The following is a 10301-nucleotide window of genomic DNA, read 5'->3' on the forward strand; positions in this document are numbered from 1 at the left end:
AAAATCTGCGCCATAGTTCCGCCACAGTTAAAATATTAGAGCCAGAGTAAGATCGTTGTTTCAGTACGATAAATATATGATTTTTTTAGATACACTTTTAAACCTCAAAATTAAGTACCATCTTCAACTAAATTGTTAATTAACTCTAATAGGGCCCATTGTTTTGCTTGTACAATCAATTATCTTCTAGACCTCGCTGGACACTTGAAGCCGTTTTTCACACTTCACGGTAATTACAAAGAAAATTTAAAGTATCAATTAATTTGTTCTTTTAAATAATGCTCTGCAGTTAACGAGATCTCTAACATTGCACTTACAGAAAACATCGTTTGCGTTTTATCTGATCCACCAAAATTTAATTCCTCTGCCCTTTTGTGAACACTGTATTTGTATATTTACCTTTTGTAACCTTTCTTTTTTAAATTAAGGATTAAATAATTAAAACCTGTTACTGCTGATACTTTTTTCCTGATTTTATAAGCAAATATCTATAATTCATTCAGTACGAGTGTGTGTTTATCGGTATTTCTATTTGAATTGAATATTGACTCATAATTGCTGTGTGTTTTCCAATTTATTTCTTGTTTCCTTCGCAAATTTTGTTGCGCAATGGCGGGGAATATTAAAACGCGCGATTCTTGCACCACAGTTAAATTTAAAATAATAGAGACCCATCGTGAAGGTGGAACAAAATTGTGTATCTCATGGTCCCTGTCCCTCTGGGGCTTGAAGGATGGGGCAAACACCACTAAAATTAGTGCAATCTTTTAAAACCCTCTTTAAAAACCCTCTTTACTCCTTGAAATCAAGCAGTCAAACTGTTGGCATGAATGATTCCTCTACCAAAATCGTGAAATCCAATGCCCTAGGGTAAGGGGTTCTAGCGCTAGGATGGGGTTACTTATATATAGATTTCATAGAAAAGATGCATTATTTTTTTCAAAAATCTCCTCTCTCCTGCGTATTAACTAAACTAAGTACACACATAGCTATGATGAGAAAGAATGCCTCTTTAAAAATTGTGGATTTTTCGGCCCCTGGGTGTTAGATTTGACTCTATTGATTATAATAAAAAAATAAATAAATAATAATGAAAATGCATTAAATTTTGAAAAATCATCTCTGCTTCTGGGTGTTATATATTAAATATCTAAGTACATATTTATTACAAAAAGGATGTCTCTTCCAAAATTGTGATTTTCATGGCCCTTTGGTCAGGAGTTCTAATATTAGGGTTAGGCTATACTAAGTAAAAATGCATTATTTCTTTGAAAATCTTTGTCTCAACTCAGGGGTATTATTTTATTAGGAGAAATGCATTGTTATGATAGGCAATACACTTCGCCCCAGTGTCAGTAATTCTGGTGAAGGCGGAGGTGGACTGTATTGATTATATAGTAAAAGTGCATTAATTCTTCGAAATTCTCCTTTTTGGAAGTTCACAAACTAAAAATACACAGTAATAATGTTAAAGTTGTCTCTTAAAGAATTGTGAATTTCATGGTCCAATTGAAGGTGTTCTGGTTTTAGGATGAGGGTCTTTTGATTATTTAGTGAAAAGACATTAATTTTTAGAATATCTTATTCTCTGCTCCTGTGTATTAAATATTAAACTATTTAAGTACATACAACTGTACGTACTATGTGAAAATATGGCTCTGTCAAAATTTCGAATTTTAATGACCCTACGTCGGGGGTTCCGGTCTTAGGGTCGGGTTCTATTGACTCTACAATGAAAATGCATTAAGTCTTCGTAAATCTTCTTCTCTGCTCCTGGGTATATAACCCATTAACCACATGTCTGTATATAGTTATGATAAACATAGATGCCTTTTCAATAATCATAATTCCATAGCCCCTTTGGCATGGGTACTATTGATTGTATAGTTACATGTATTTAATTCTTTGAACATACTGTAGATCAATAAATTTTCGCGACACCGTATTTTCGCGAGACAGTCATTGACTCTTTATTAGCGAGACAAAATTTTCACGAATTGTGGTTATTGCTCTATATAATTTTAAGGAATACTATTAAACGCGAGAATTAAATTTTCGCGAGCATACGGTCTCGCGTAATTACGCGAAAATAAAGTTCTCGCGAATAAATAGTGATTTACAGTACATGCAGAGTTATGATGAGCATGGTTTTTTTTTTCTAAATTGTGATTTTTATGGTCCCAGGTACTGATGTACTGGTGTTGGGCATGGATCTATTGATTATACTCATCAAAAAAGAAATGCATAGTAGAAACAATAATCTGATACCCAATTTCCTTTTACTATATGAACAGAGGGAACCTTTTATTCTCATATAACAAAAATCCTTTCTGTGTGTTCTGATAAAAGAAACATTGGTACTCTTTGATTATTTAATATAGGAGTGAAAAAAAAATTCTTCACATGATTTAATGTTCAGAAGCTTATTTCAATACTTTTTGCCAGTAAGCATAGTTTTGTATTGTAGATGACTGGTGGTAATACTGAGCGAATGAACACCCTTAATTTCCTATGTGTACAAATTTTAACACAGTAACAATTACACTGGTTTTAATGCTGCTGATAATAATTTGTACATGTATTGTTTGATAAAGTTAATCGGTGAAACTTTCGTGAAAGGTAAAAGGGAGGGCGTCCGAGTCGGAGTCTTAATTCTACCATCAAATTGTTGTCATGTTTTCAAGTTTAAATCAAAATATACATGTAGGGTGACTTGAGGTCACCATATTGATACGATGAATTCACGTTTGTGCCTTAAATGCCTGAAGAGTTCATGTAATGTTGTATAACAGTACTGCACAAAATGATGAACTATTTGCTAGTCCCGAGATCCTAATTGCGCGTACGTTTTATCCTCCTGCTAAACAAAATATCCATTGCAAGTACACTTTGTGATTGAAGCATTGAAAGAAAATGTCAGCAATTGCTTTGGCCTGAGTAAAAAATAATGTAATATAACACTTAAAATATCTGTTTTAAAAAGAAAAATGAAACACAGGTAAATACTGTTTTACGTGACTTCATTCAAAATTGAATTATCAATATACACTGTATTAAAACAATTAAATGTTTTCTTGAAATTTACCGCTTCAATATTTTCAGAAAAGATTTACCTAATTATGTTATATATTTGCAATGGTTGCAACCATTAATTCACGTATAAGCATCTTTGCTACGTGAATATTGACAAAAGAGTCTGCTTCTTCAGAAACTTTCGATCGGTGGCTTGAATTTAAAATTTAAATACCAATCCATCTATATCTCCTTTAGAGATTATACAGATAATCGAGATTCTATGGACTTGTTATCGGTTTAATGGGGGGTTTATTTTATAAGAAATAATGGAGAACATATTCATTGGATGTAAATTGTCAAGATGAAAGTGGTTGCTCTGGACTCTGGAGTTGTTGTGTCATTGTAGATCACAGGAGTTCGCGTAGCTATCAATTTTACCGAAATTTTCAGTAAATAAAAAATACGTAATATCTATAATAATAACACGAGTTATTATTATAGGTATTACGTATTTTTTTATTTACTGAAAATTTCAGTAAAATTGATAGGTACGCGAACTCCTGTGTTGTAGATCATGGTTATCTACACACTGTAATTGAGACATGATCAATCATGTTCAGGTTTATCACGTCCAACTATGTGCACCAGACCGTGACGGAGGGTGAAGAATTTTTCTCTGCTAATACTCTTCTTGTCCAACTCTTCTTCAAGCCTAGTCCGGGGTTCCAAATAAAACTGTAGATATAAACATATGTTATTTTTTTAATAGATTCATTATGAAATTTAAAAGTGTCTTTTAAAAAATCATGCAAAATTAACAATGTATTACTTAATCGAAATTAAATGAGATGATACATGTAGTAAAGTTACTACAAAAGTTTGAAGAGAATGTACCGTTGCACATAAATATGTTGTGAGATAAAAAAAAGTTCATACAAATGCGCCCTCCTATTCGAGATAGATCTACATCTATATGTGGTGGGCTTGGATTTCAAAGAAAATTAACACATTTATAAGCCCTTAAAAATGTCAAATAAAACAATAATTTTAGATATGTCTATTTTCTATGTAGAATTAATAAGTATTACTTTTTGTATGAAGTTTTTTTTTTGCCAGATCTTATTTATTTAGAATATTCCAAAGACTTTAAAAAAAGAAAATCTACCTCTATGCCTTGCCAAGGCCAAGTGAAGCGGAGTGCATGTATATACGGAACATTAGCTGCAGATCTAGATCTGTGGCTTACTAATCTGCAGAAGATTGTTATGGACGACCAGAGAGCTACAGTACAACTTATTCAAAAAATTGCATATTTATTGCGCACAATAAAATGCGCTTTTCTCAACTAATATCTCCATATTTTTCAAACTGCCGTTTCAAAATATTACTAACCGTGTGCTCATAACATATTATTTATTATTATACTTCTGTTAAAATGTTTCCTATATAAAGTTAAGAAGGTAAAATAGCTATCTTTTATAGTTCAGACATAGCAAAGCTATACCCCGGGGTATAGTTTTTGCTATCCACCCTCGGAGAATTTTCATGCAATTTTTGCCTCCAATTTTGATTTCCAGCAATAAATCTATTGACTGATGATGTCATAATGATTTCAGTAGCATTGTGACGTCATCAGGATTTCAGATTATTCTTGCAGCATTATCTTACTCCCAAAAAGATCTTGGGCAAGCCCTCGGGGAATAGTTCCTGTCGCGGGTTTGATAAAAGAGCTATCCAACTCACAGCCAGTGGATAAGTGTATACTATTTCCAAAATACAAATTATTCGTTGAAAGGATTTAAAGAGCCTCCTTGGACATGAAATTGAAACTATTAAAAATTTCGCCCGATTAAACTGCCATTTTTGTTGCCAAAATAATTATGTTCAATAGGCTTCGTGCAGATGTCAACTATATATGAAATTAGTTTATAGATTTCTAAAACATTGATTGAAATCGATTGCAAGTAGAGGTAGAAATTTTGAGAAATGAATCAAGAAACAAGCACAGATTATTGTGTGCAATGGATAGACAATTTTTAATTTGGGAGGCATTGTAGCTCTGTGGTCTGTCAGTATTTCTTTTGCGGAGAGCAACAGTTCTACAGCTAACGGAGCATAACAACGACAGAGAACCAGATTAACTATTTATTTGTTCATGGGAGGTGCAGTTTGTTTGATACATCAGGTGAACTTTTGTTTACATTTATTTATCTAATCTTAATGTGATATTTTACAAAATATCTTTTAAGGAATTTCTTGGATTTGCATAGCAAAACGACTCAAGAATTCTCTAATTTTTTTTCCAAATTTATCTTCTCGAACTCTTCAGTACACGAAGGAAAAAAAACGGTGTGTACATTGATTGAAAGTGGCAGCAATGTCGGCTGGTGGTTGTGGTTTTTGTGAAGGATGTAAAATAGGCGATACAAATCTCATAAACCGAAATTTGAACTCTAGGTTACATATTTGCCCAAAGGTATTTAATACTGTACAGAACAGGTGTTAATATGATCACATATTAGCAAAATAAAAAGAAACTGTCAAAAACACAGAAACGCGCTTGGTCGGGAATAGTTGCAGAAACGTAGCTGAAACTGTATGTAGTTGAAAGTTTATGGTAACAAAACAACTGAACACCAGAAACACAAAAGATGATGAGTTTTACTGTAGAGCATGTAGAATGGATGCATTGATTAGTAGTCCCAAACTTTTGTCTCTAAGTTTTCATGACCCTGTTCCCAGGACAGAAAGAGGTTTATGAAAGCCTGGTACATATTATGTTTATGCTGTAACCACCGCCTAGGCCAGTAATTAAGCTGAAACTAAAGTGGAAGCATCCTGGTGGTAGTTTATATTCTAGATTGTTCAAATCATGACCCCGCGGGGTAGGGCGGGGCCACAACAGGCGTTACAAGGGGAAAATCTGGTAAAGAACAGTATGACCAAAGTACCCAGGTGAGCGATGTGGCTTCAGGTAATATGGTTTTTTGACCCTCATTATATACAGGTCTATGTTTGCTCTACTCCTGATCTGTATTGTTTGAATGGATTTTGAGCTTGAATACTACTTGTTATTTCAATATATTTCTTTTTCCCTTTGACAGATTGGACACAGTAATAATCATAGCTTTAATGATGGCTACTAACATTAAAATTAAACGAAATGAAATACTAAATGAAAGTGTAACGGACCTCTCGTGTCATTTTGAACGTTCCCCAGTGAATACCTAAGGCATTATTTGCTCTGACATCTTCAAATATTTTTACAGCCTCCTCCGGGTTTACATGCATAGGTCTCATAAACCACCTATATCAAAAATGATATTTTGTCAGCCATCATAAAAATGAAGAGATAGAAAGGGAGAACGATCAAACTTGTCAGATGCCTACTTTTCAGCTGATATTAAAATTTAGCGACATATTACAATATTTTCTGAATTCATGGATCATAACTTCATAAGTTCCTTTTTGTAATTTCACCTTGGATAATAGGCTCCAATTGGAATTGCAGCAAAGTCTACAGGTCCGTACTTTCTTCCAATTTGTTTAAAGCCAATACAGTATCCTGTGTCTCCGGCAAAATAGAAACTCTTCCTTGGTCCCCTTACTATCCAACTACACCAAAGAGCCTAAAAGATCAACTGTACTATTACAAATCATCATTTTATATCGAGTAATTCTTTACTGGAAAGTAGACATGTATAGTAAGGTTTGTTGTGGGCTACTGTATGAGCAAGTACATCTAGTTCTATACTCAAAGATAATTCCATTCAGAAATGTTTCAAAACGTTTTTTTTAATTTTATTTTGATTTGTATGTGATAGGTATACCTTCGAAAACAAACATTTATTTACCACAGTTTAACGTTAACCGTTTTACACTTACTTATCTGTTTTGGCTTTAAAACAATAGTATCCTTATCATACCATTTACCTTCATAGTATCAAGTAATATGCGTTCGCATCGATGTTGACAGGGAACGCTGACAAACTTAAAGTCTGGTCTTCCAGGTAACTCCGCTTCATCCCACCACGACAATTCGATCACATTTTGACAGCCTGCATTTAACATCCATTCCTTCGTTCCCACCGCTACAAACCAAGTGACCTTATCTTTGAATTTTGAATTAAGACTCTGAACACTACCATAGTCTAGGTGATCGTAGTGGTTATGACTGATAATAACAGCATCTATATGTGGCAGATCCTCTATTTTACAAGGTGGAGGACGATACCTTTTGGTCCCATAAACTGGACTGGGGAACACCTATCACGGAATATTGGATCGGTGAGAATATTGACCCCATCCATCTGTACCAACACACTGGCATGTCCTATCCACATTATTTGCATCTCAGATGGTGGTGGGTTCCGTAATTTCTCAAAATCAGGGATCTCCACTGGTAGGGTTTTATCCAATTCCTGTCGTGAAAGTTTGAAATGAATACATTTTTATGGCTGGTTTTAAAATAGGTGCATCTTCTGGTGTAATATAAAAACATGTCTTTTTAATCACACTTTCATCGGATGGATTAAGCAAAACAAAAAACACAAGTGCTTTTAATCATTGCAAAGATATCGGGAATGTGTATATATACCATCTGTACTTACTAAATGTGTAATAAAGAGTTTGATTACAGTTTGCTGAAATATTGATAGATTACTGTAAAATCACGTATTTTAGGGGGTAAAATTATATAATTTAGGGTAAAAATGTATTGATTTATGGAGATGTGACTTAGAATTGTTCAGTAGTCATATACATTGTTTATATGTACAAAGTAGCAATTCATGGTGTACATAAATTCAAGGGACTCTTAGACCTTCAAAACCACGAAATTAAAACCCCACAAAAATAAGTGATTTCATAGTAGACCTTTAAAGAGATCCTAAGTGAACACTCAAGAGTTCCAATTCAACAAAAATTTCTTGAAATTAAAATGATATGCTCAAAGATGTAAAATGAATGAATTTAATTTTTTGCATGATATTTTTCCCATTTAAGCAAATACCAGTGATGTTTCTTAATTAATATATACATGTACCTATTAGCCGTTGTTTTAAATAATGCAATATAATCTGAATATGTACATCTTTATGTCATAGGATTTTCTAAACCCAACCAAACCCCCAACCTAAAAATTATTACATTATGATTTTTTTTTTTTTTTTGACATTTTAAAATATCAGCATTGAATTAGTATAGACCCTCTGATTTGGAATTTTGCTGAAATCTTCACATCTCATCAGTTTGAAGAGATTTCTTAACCCAGGTGTATCTTCCCATGTGTCAAAAGGATTTTGATATCTGCCATTTTTGTATATTGGACGGATAAGTTCTTCATCTATACTATTCATTGTTTTCTGAAAAAAATTAAGAAACACAAATATAATTCATAGTGCTTAACAGATGAAAAATGAATGCATTTTCTTTATTTCATGAAAGACTCTTATTATGCACTCATGACACAATATTTGCATAACCTTAGCAAATTAAATTACTTTTTCTTAACAATACCGATACAGATAAACATAAAGCGAATAATTTACAGCTTTGAAATGAGAGGCTTAAAGTATGAATAACGGGGGGTTTTGCCACTCATATTTAAAAACTGCAGATATACATATTTTTAGACGTCGTCAGATAAAGATTAAATAAAGATATCACTTAACTAAATGTTGGGGTAGGAGTGGACAAATGATTTTTAATAAGAAACTTTTGATAGCATGGACAATTTTATGATACTTCACAATCTACATTAACAAACATCACATGACAGCTTTTCTTAAATAAAGATGTTAGTCAACAGAATGGATAAACTTTTTCCAGGTAAACTAAAGGGAATGCAAACATTGGAGCCTTTTTGATAACATGTTAAAGTTGAATGAATAATTTATTTAGGTATGAATATGCATTCAAAGTGGCATCCAATCGAATTCATGTCCTATAACTGGCACACCTACCCAAATGACTTCATTTATCTTGAGAATTTATTATGGGCCTTTTCTTTTATTGATTGTAGGAAACTAACATCAAAATAGTGTATGTAACACCCAGTGGCATGTGAAAGTGTCCAATCTTGACGGGGTTTCCATATTAAGTATTGATAAGACAACTGTGTATTTCATCGGTGAGGATGAGACTGGGATAAAAAAAGGTAAACCATTTGGTATGAAACTAACTTACGAAGAAAAAAAGTGGGTTTTATAGTATACTTAATTAATTATTAAGCAGAATTTGATATAAATCAATTTGAGCAATCAAGCGGTAAAGGACAAATTATTCATAAACAAAGCTTGGTAATTTAAAAAAAATTGTTTTAAATTTTTAGTGTTAGCTGACTTAAGGTTTAATTGTGCTGATATTTGTATGTTTCAATTTATATATGTATTTTTTTATCCTTATATTGCCAGGCAGTTACATTAGTATACAATAAAAGTAGTAAAAATAGTTTAATTTCAAGAAAGAGATACTTGATGGATGCATAAAAGGTAACATATCGTATCGTAATACACCCTTTAAATAAAACAAACTGTGGTAATTCTTTTTACATGTCATTGCTTAAATCTGTACATGATTTAAAACGAGTATTCGACTGATTATCATGTAGGATAAAATAAACAAATAAATAAGTTTTCTTCTGTCGGATAATTTATAGTATAGTAAGACATACGTATAGCTAATTCATAACTTCTGAAGTTTGATTTTTTTGGAGGTGACCTTTAAAAGTTGGCCAATTAATTTGTACGTTCTAAAATTTTGAGTTTGCATAATACATGTAACCGTCATTTTTGGGAAGCGACTGTGATTCTATCACTGATGTGACCATATCCAAAAAGAGGCAGAACTGAAGGGAAAAGCTCGGGGTCATTATTATTTTCAGTTATTTTTGTTATTTGTTTTCCAATCACATTTACTCCTTGTTCGGGTGACCATAAAAACATTATACAGCTATCATTTAGCAAATCAGGCAAAGACACCTACATACCTTGAGGTATGCAATGCTTAGGCTTGTATAAGGAAAAATTATGCGTATTCAAAATATCTGTCAGAAATAATATTTTAGGATATTTGGAGTTTTTACTTTCCGCAGACTATATATCGATGAATTGAGCAACAGAAGAAAACACCTAAATATATATTTGAAATCTTCGTTATTGGATTCAAATTGCAAACCTAAAACAAGAATATAACAAATTGAATATTTATTTTTATTAAGGATCATAAACCCTCTGCTCACTCATATAAAATGTTGCTTGAGCCTTGATTATTTTCCAAACGAAATG

General features: G+C 32.7%; 1 pseudogene; it reads right to left on the reverse strand.

The window, feature by feature from the left end:
* Positions 1 to 3621: 3621 nt before the first annotated feature.
* LOC134283239 (N-acyl-phosphatidylethanolamine-hydrolyzing phospholipase D-like) lies at positions 3622 to 8378 on the reverse strand (annotated as a pseudogene).
* Positions 8379 to 10301: the final 1923 nt, after the last annotated feature.

Source organism: Saccostrea cucullata, unplaced genomic scaffold (genome assembly GCF_032062105.1).
Source record: "Saccostrea cucullata isolate Sc308-1 unplaced genomic scaffold, CSIRO_AGI_Scuc_v1 ctg4015, whole genome shotgun sequence".
NCBI classification, from domain to species: Eukaryota; Metazoa; Mollusca; class Bivalvia; order Ostreida; family Ostreidae; genus Saccostrea; species Saccostrea cuccullata.